General features: G+C 40.1%; 1 non-coding gene across 1 annotated transcript; it reads left to right on the top strand.

Moving 5' to 3' along the window:
- The first annotated feature begins 5,278 nt into the window (after nucleotides 1–5,278).
- On the top strand, nucleotides 5,279–5,386 carry LOC130959672 (small nucleolar RNA R71). Its single transcript, XR_009078741.1, has one exon. It is a non-coding gene; the product is annotated as a small nucleolar RNA R71 (small nucleolar RNA).
- Nucleotides 5,387–9,180: the final 3,794 nt, after the last annotated feature.

Here is a 9,180-nt window from a genome sequence, read left to right as displayed (position 1 = left end):
TGGTTGGGGGTGAGGAGCTGGTGCACGAAATTGTGATCACTACAACTTCGCACAACTAACCAGCAAGTGCACTGGGTCGTCCAAGTAATACCTTACGTGAGTAAGGGTCGATCCCACGGAGATTGGTGGTATGAAGCAAGCTATGGTCACCTTGTAAATCTCAGTCAGGCAGACTCAAATGTATAATGGTGATGAATGAAAATAACATAAAGATAAAGATAGAGATAGAGATACTCATGTATATCATTGGTGAGAGCTTCAGATAAGCGAATGAAGATGCCTTCCCTTCCGTCTCTCTGCTTTCCTAATGTCTTCTTCACTTCCTTCTTACTCCTTTCCATGGCAAGCTCGTGTAGGGTTTCACCGTTGTCAATGGCTACCTCCCATCCTCGCAGTGAAAGCTAATGCACGCACTCTGTCACAGTACTGCCAATCACCGGTGTGGTTCCCTCCCCTACCGGAATAGAATCCCTCTTTTGCGTCTGTCACTAACGCCCAGTAGGTTACAGGTTTGAAGCACGTCACAGTCATTCAATCATTGAATCCTACTCAGAATACCACAGACAAGGTTTAGACCTTCCGGATTCTCTTGAATGCCGCCATCAGGTCCTGCCTATACCACGAAGATTCCGATTAAAGAATCCAAGAGATATTCACTAAGCCTCGGATGCTTGTAGAACAAGAATGGTTGTCAGTCACCTTGTTCATAAGTGAGAATGATGATGAGTGTCACGGATCATCACCTTCATCAAGTTGAAGAACAAGTGATATCTTGGAACAAGAACAAGCGGAATTGAATAGAAGAACAATAGTAATTGCATTAATACTCGAGGTACAGCAGAGCTCCACACCTTAATCTATGGTGTGTAGAAACTCCACCGTTGAAAATACATAAGAACAAGGTCTAGGCATGGCCGTGAGGCCAGCCTCCCAAATGATCTAAGAACTAGATGTCCGAAGATGAAAAATACAATAGTCAAAGGTCCTATATATAGAAAACTAGTAGCCTAGGGTGTACAGAGATGAGTAAATGACATAAAAATCCACTTCCGGGCCCACTTGGTGTGTGCTTGGGCTGAGCAATGAAGCATTTTCGTGTAGAGACTCTTCTTGGAGTTAAACGCCAGCTTTTATGCCAGTTTGGGCGTTTAACTCCCATTTAGGTGCCAGTTCCGGCGTTTAACGCTGGAATTTCTGTAGGTGACTTTGAACGCCGGTTTGGGCCATCAAATATTGGGCAAAGTATGGACTATCATATATTGCTGGAAAGCTCAGGATGTCTACTTTCCAACGCCGTTCAGAGCGCGCCAATTGGGCTTCTGTAGCTCCAGAAAATCCACTTCGAGTGCAGGGAGGTCAGAATCCAACAGCATCTGCAGTCCTTTTGAGTCTCTGGATCAGATTTTTGCTCAGGTCCCTCAATTTCAGCCAGAAAATACCTGAAATCACAGAAAAACACACAAACTCATAGTAAAGTCCAGAAAAGTGAATTTTAACTAAAAACTAATAAAAATATACTAAAAACTAACTAAAAGATACTAAAAACATACTAAAAATAATGCCAAAAAGCGTATAAATTATCCGCTCATCACAACACCAAACTTAAATTGTTGCTTGTCCCCAAGCAACTGAAAATCAAATAAGATAAAAAGAAGAGAATATACTATAGACTCCAAATTATCAATGAAACATAGCTCAAAATTAGATGAGCGGGACTAGTAGCTTCTTGCCTCCAAACAGTTTTGGCATCTCACTTTATCCTCTGATGTTCAGAATGATTGGCTTCTTTAGGAACTTAGAATCCAGATAGTGTTATTGATTCTCTTAGTTAAGTATGATGATTCTTGAACACAGCTACTTATTGAGTCTTGGCTGTGGCCCAAAGCACTCTGTCTTCCAGTATTACCACCGGATACATACATGCCACAGACACATAATTGGGTGAACCTTTTCAGATTGTGACTCAGCTTTGCTAGAGTCCCCAATTAGAGGTGTCCAGGGTTCTTAAGCACACTCTTATTGCCTTGGATCACAACTTTTATTTCTTTCTTTTTCCTTTCTTTTTCTTTCTCCCCTTTTTTTTCGTTTTTCTGCTTCTCTTTTTTTTTTGTATTCACTGCTTTTTCTTGCTTCAAGAATCATTTTTATGATTTTTCAGATCCTCAGTAACATGTCTCCTTTTTCATCATTCTTTCAAGAGCCAACAATTTTAACATTCATGAACAACAAATTCAAAAGACATATGCACTGTTCAAGCATACATTCAGAGAACAAAAGTGTTGCCACCACATCAAACTAATTAAGCTAGTTTTAAAGATGAATTTGAAATCCTGTACTTCTTGTTCTTTTGTGATAAAAACAGTTTTCATTTAAGAAAGGTGATGGATTCATATTCATAGCTTTAAGGCATAGACACTAAGACACTAATGATCACAAGACACAAACATAGATAACATAAGCACTAAAATTCGAAAAACAGGAAAGTAAAGAACAAGGAGATTAAAGAACGGGTCCACCTTAGTGATGGCGGCTTGTTCTTCCTCTTGAAGATCTTATGGAGTGCTTGAGCTCCTCAATGTCTCTTCCTTGTCTTTGTTGCTCCTCTCTCATGATTCTTTGATCTTCTCTAATTTCATGGAGGAGGATGGAATGTTCTTGGTGCTCCACCCTTAGTTGTCCCATGTTGGAACTCAACTCTCCTAGGGAGGTGTTTAGTTGCTCCCAATAGTCTTGTGGAGGAAAGTGCATCCCTTGAGGTATCTCAGAGATCTCTTGATGAGAGGGGTCTCTTATTTGCTCCATCCTTCTCTTGGTGATGGGCTTGAGGTCATGCCTTCTCAGTTGAACCGGCTTTGGATGCCATAAATGGTTATGGAAAAATAAAAAGCAATGCTTTTACCACACCAAACTTAAAAGGTTTGCTCGTCCTCGAGCAAAAGAAGAAAGAAGAGAGTAGAAGAAGAAGAAATAGAGGAGAGGGAGATGGCTTTGTGTTCGGCCAAGGAGGGGGAGAAGTGGTGTTTAGGTGGTGTGAAAATGAAGGAGTGAAGAAGGGTTTATGGGGGAGAGGTGTTGAGGTGATTGGTGAATGGGTGAAGAAGAAGAGAGAGTATGGTGGGTTGGTGGGGATCCTGTGGGGTCCACAGATCCTGAGGTGTCAAGGAAAAGTCATCCCTGCACCAATTGTTGCTCAAAATCACGTTTTGAGCTATTTCTGGCGTTAAACGCCGGGCTGGTGCCCATTCCTGGTGTTTAACGCCAGGTTCTTGCCCTTTCCTGGCGTTTAACGCCAGTCTGGTGCCCCTTTTCTGGTGTTAAACGCCCAGAATGGTGCCAGACTGGGCGTTAAACGCCCAACTGCTAGCCTCACTGGCGTTTAAACGCCAGTGAGTTCTTCCTCCAGGGTGTGCTGTTTTTCTTCCTGTTTTTCATTCTGTTTTTGCTTTTTCAATGGATTTTGTGACTTCTTATGATCATCAACCTACAAAAAACATAAAATAACAAAAGAGAATAGATAAAATATAACATTGGGTTGCCTCCCAACAAGCGCTTCTTTAATGTCAGTAGCTTGACAGAGGGCTCTCATGGAGCCTCACAGATACTCAGAGTAATGTTGGAACCTCCCAACACCAAACTTAGAGTTTGAATGTAGGGGTTCAACACCAAACTTAGAGTTTGGTTGTGGCCTCCCAACACCAAACTTAGAGTTTGACTGTGGGGGCTCTGTTTGTCTCTGATTTGAGAGAAGCTCTTCATGCTTCTTCTCCATGATGACAGAGGGATATCCTTGAGCCTTAAACTCAAAGGATTCTCCATTCACTTGAATGATCAGTTCACCTCTATCAACATCAATCACAGCCTTTGCTGTGGCTAGGAAAGGTCTGCCAAGGATGATGGTTTCATCCATGCATTTCCCAGTCTCTAGGACTATGAAATCAGTAGGGATGTAATGGTCTTCAATCTTAACCAAAACATTCTCTACAAGTCCATGAGCTTGTTTTCTTGAGTTGTCTGCCATCTCTAGTGAGATTCTTGCAGCTTGTACCTCAAAGATCCTTAGCTTCTCCATTACAGAGAGAGGCATGAGGTTCACACTTGACCCTAAGTCACACAGAGCCTTCTTGAAGGTCATGGTGCCTATGGTACAAGGTATTGAAAACTTCCCAGGATCTTGTCTCTTTTGAGGTAATTTCTGCCTAGACAAGTCATCCAGTTCTTTGGTGAGCAAAGGAGGTTCATCCTCCCAAGTCTCATTTCCAAATAACTTGTCATTTAGCTTCATGATTGCTCCAAGGTATTTAGCAACTTGCTCTTCAGTGACATACTCATCCTCTTCAGAGGAGGAATACTCATCAGAGCTCATGAATGGCAGAAGTAAATCCAGTGGGATCTCTATGGTCTCATTTTGAGCCTCAGATTCCCATGGTTCCTCATTAGGGAACTCTGTGGAGGCTAGTGCATGCCCATTGAGGCCTTCCTCAGTGGCGTCCACTTCCTCTCTTCCCTCTCCAGATTCGGCCATGGTTATGGCTTTGCACTCTCCTTTTGGATTTTCTTCTGTATTACTTGGGAGAGTACTAGGAGGGAGTTCAGTAATTTTCTTGCTCAGCTGTCCCACTTGTGCCTCCAAATTCCTAATGGAGGACCTTGTTTTAGTCATGAAACTTTGGGTGGTTTTGATTAGATCAGAGACCATGGTTGCTAAGTCAGAGGGGTTCTGCTTAGAATTCTCTGTCTGTTGCTGAGAAGATGATGGTAAAGGTTTGCCATTGTTAAACCTGTTTCTTCCACCATTATTATTGAAACCTTGTTGAGGTCTCTCTTGATTCTTCCATGAGAGATTTGGGTGATTTCTCCATGAAGAATTATAGGCGTTTCCATAGGGTTCTCCTAGGTAATTCACCTCTTCCATTGAAGGGTTCTCAGGATCATAAGCTTCTTCCTCAGATGAAGCATCCTTAGTACTGCTTGGTGCATTTTGCATTCCAGACAGACTTTGAGAAATCAAATTGACTTGTTGAGTCAATATTTTATTCTGAGCCAAAATGGCATTCAGAGTGTCAATCTCAAGAACTCCTTTCTTCTGACTTGTCCCATTGTTCACAGGATTTCTCTCAGAAGTGTACATGAATTGGTTATTTGCAACCATTTCAATGAGCTCTTGAGCTTCTGTAGGGGTCTTCTTCAGATGAAGAGATCCTCCAGCAGAGCTATCCAAGGACATCTTGGATAGTTCAGAGAGACCATCATAGAAAATACCTATGATGCTCCATTCAGAAAGCATGTCAGAAGGACATCTTCTGATCAATTGTTTGTATCTTTCCCAAGCTTCATAGAGGGATTCTCCATCCTTCTGTTTGAAGGTTTGGACTTCCACTCTAAGCTTACTCCATCTTTGTGGTGGAAAGAACTTTGCCAAGAAGGCATTCACTAGCTTTTCCCAAGAGTCCAGGCTTTCTTTAGGTTGAGAGTCCAACCATATTCTAGCTCTGTCTCTTACAGCAAAAGGGAATAGCATCAGTCTATAGACCTCAGGGTCAACCCCATTAGTCTTGACTGTGTCACAGATTTGCAAGAATTCAGCTAAAAACTGATGAGGATCTTCCATTGGAAGTCCATGGAACTTGCAATTCTGTTGCATTAGAGAAACTAATTGAGGCTTAAGCTCAAGGTTGTTTGCTCCAATGGCAGGGATAGAGATGCTTTTCCCATAGAAGTCGGGAGTAGGTGCAGTAAAGTCACCCAGCACCTTCCTTGCATTGTTGGCATTGTTGTTGTTTTCGGCTGCCATGGGTTCTTCTTCTTTGAAGAATTCGGTCAGGTCCTCAATAGAGAGTTGTGCCTTAGCTTCTCTTAGCTTCCGCTTCAAGGTCCTTTCAGGTTCAGGGTCAGCTTCAACAAGAATGCCTTTGTCTTTGTTCCTGCTCATATGAAAGAGAAGAAAACAAGAAAATATGGAATCCTCTATGTCACAGTATAGAGATTCCTTGAGGTGTCAGAGGAAAAGAAAAGTAGAAGACAGAAGTAGAAAATTCGAACTTATCAAAGAAGATAGAGTTCGAATTTTGCATTAAGGAGTAGAGTTAGTTCAGAAATAGAAGGATGTGAGAAGAAGGGAAGTAATTTTCGAAAATTAAGTAAAAGATTTTGAAAACATTTTTGAAAAACACTAATTGATTTTCGAAAATAAAAGTGGAAAAGAAATCAAGTGATTTTTGGAAAAGATTTTTAAATTAGAAATCAAAAAGATTTGATTGAAAACTATTTTGAAAAAGATGTGGTTAAGAAGATATGATTGGTTTTAAAAAGATATGATTGAAAAGATATGATTTGAAAACAATTTTAAAAGATATGATTTGAAAACAATTTTAAAAGATATGATTTGAAAACAATTTTAAAAAAGATTTGATTTTAAAAATTAATGACTTGCCTAACAAGAAAAGATATGATTCAAACATAAAACCTTCCTCAACAGAAAAGGCAAAAAATGTTCAATCAAATCATTAATTGTTAGTAAGTATCTTTGAAAAAGGAAAGAAATTGATTTTGAAAACATTTGATTGAAAAGATATGATTTGAAAAAGATTTGATTCTGAAAAACTTTGAAAACTTGAAAAAAATTGATTTTGAAAACAAAATCTTCCCCCTTTGCCATCCTGGCGTTAAACGCCCAGAATGGTGCACATTCTGGCGTTTAACGCCCAAACTACTACCCTTTTGGGCGTTAAACGCCCAGCCAGGCACCCTGGCTGGCGTTTAAATGCCAGTCTGTCTTCTTCACTGGGCATTTTTGAATGCTCAGCTTTTTTTCTGTGTGATTCCTCTGCAGTATGTTCTGAATCTTCAATTCTCTGTATTATTGACTTGAAAAGACACAAATTAAAAATATTTTTGGATTTTTAATAATAAGGAATAATCAAAATGCAACTAAAATCTAATAACAATGCATGCAAGACACCAAACTTAGCAGTTTGTATACATTAGAAACAACAAAACACTCAAGTCAATAGAATTCAAAGATCAAAACAAGAAAATCATCAAGAACAACTTGAAGATTAATGAAGACACATGCATGAATTCGAAAAATGCAAGAAAAACAGAAACATGCAATTGACACTTAAAATGAGACACTAGACTTTAAACAAGAAATATTTTTGGTTTTTATGATTTTGTAATTTTTTTGTGCTTTTTCGAAAATTAAGTGAAAAGGAAAATAAAGGTATCAAAATTCTTAATGAGAATTCCAGGAATCATGCAATGTTAGTCTAAAGCCTTAGTCTAAAGGAATTAGACATAGCTAGCTAAGCTTCAGCAGGACATTGCATTCAAGAGCTAAATTGATGATGATCAATCAGCTTTGGTGATGATAAGAACATCACCTTGAAACACTAGAATTCATTCTTAAGAACTCTGAAGAAAAATAATACCTAATCTAAGCAACAAGATGAACCGTCAGTTGTCCATACACAAACAATCCCCGGCAACGGCGCCAAAAACTTGGTGCACGAAATTGTGATCACTACAACTTCGCACAACTAACCAGCAAGTGCACTGGGTCGTCCAAGTAATACCTTACGTGAGTAAGGGTCGATCCCACGGAGATTGGTGGTATGAAGCAAGCTATGGTCACCTTGTAAATCTCAGTCAGGCAGACTCAAATGTATAATGGTGATGAACGAAAATAACATAAAGATAAAGATAGAGATAGAGATACTCATGTATATCATTGGTGAGAGCTTCAGATAAGCGAATGAAGATGCCTTCCCTTCCGTCTCTCTGCTTTCCTAATGTCTTCTTCACTTCCTTCTTACTCCTTTCCATGGCAAGCTCGTGTAGGGTTTCACCGTTGTCAATGGCTACCTCCCATCCTCGCAGTGAAAGCTAATGCACGCACTCTGTCACAGTACTGCCAATCACCGGTGTGGTTCCCTCCCCTACCGGAATAGAATCCCTCTTTTGCGTCTGTCACTAACGCCCAGTAGGTTACAGGTTTGAAGCACGTCACAGTCATTCAATCATTGAATCCTACTCAGAATACCACAGACAAGGTTTAGACCTTCCGGATTCTCTTGAATGCCGCCATCAGGTCCTGCCTATACCACGAAGATTCCGATTAAAGAATCCAAGAGATATTCACTAAGCCTCGGATGCTTGTAGAACAAGAATGGTTGTCAGTCACCTTGTTCATAAGTGAGAATGATGATGAGTGTCACGGATCATCACCTTCATCAAGTTGAAGAACAAGTGATATCTTGGAACAAGAACAAGCGGAATTGAATAGAAGAACAATAGTAATTGCATTAATACTCGAGGTACAGCAGAGCTCCACACCTTAATCTATGGTGTGTAGAAACTCCACCGTTGAAAATACATAAGAACAAGGTCTAGGCATGGCCGTGAGGCCAGCCTCCCAAATGATCTAAGAACTAGATGTCCGAAGATGAAAAATACAATAGTCAAAGGTCCTATATATAGAAAACTAGTAGCCTAGGGTGTACAGAGATGAGTAAATGACATAAAAATCCACTTCCGGGCCCACTTGGTGTGTGCTTGGGCTGAGCAATGAAGCATTTTCGTGTAGAGACTCTTCTTGGAGTTAAACGCCAGCTTTTATGCCAGTTTGGGCGTTTAACTCCCATTTAGGTGCCAGTTCCGGCGTTTAACGCTGGAATTTCTGTAGGTGACTTTGAACGCCGGTTTGGGCCATCAAATATTGGGCAAAGTATGGACTATCATATATTGCTGGAAAGCTCAGGATGTCTACTTTCCAACGCCGTTGAGAGCGCGCCAATTGGGCTTCTGTAGCTCCAGAAAATCCACTTCGAGTGCAGGGAGGTCAGAATCCAACAGCATCTGCAGTCCTTTTGAGTCTCTGGATCAGATTTTTGCTCAGGTCCCTCAATTTCAGCCAGAAAATACCTGAAATCACAGAAAAACACACAAACTCATAGTAAAGTCCAGAAAAGTGAATTTTAACTAAAAACTAATAAAAATATACTAAAAACTAACTAAAAGATACTAAAAACATACTAAAAATAATGCCAAAAAGCGTATAAATTATCCGCTCATCACAACACCAAACTTAAATTGTTGCTTGTCCCCAAGCAACTGAAAATCAAATAAGATAAAAAGAAGAGAATATACTATAGACTCCAAATTATCAATGAAACATAGCTCAAA

This window comes from Arachis stenosperma, chromosome 10, assembly GCF_014773155.1.
Source record: "Arachis stenosperma cultivar V10309 chromosome 10, arast.V10309.gnm1.PFL2, whole genome shotgun sequence".
NCBI classification, from domain to species: Eukaryota; Viridiplantae; Streptophyta; class Magnoliopsida; order Fabales; family Fabaceae; genus Arachis; species Arachis stenosperma.
The sequence above is the reverse complement of the archived record's forward strand: the minus strand, read 5'-3'. Positions and strand labels throughout refer to the sequence as shown.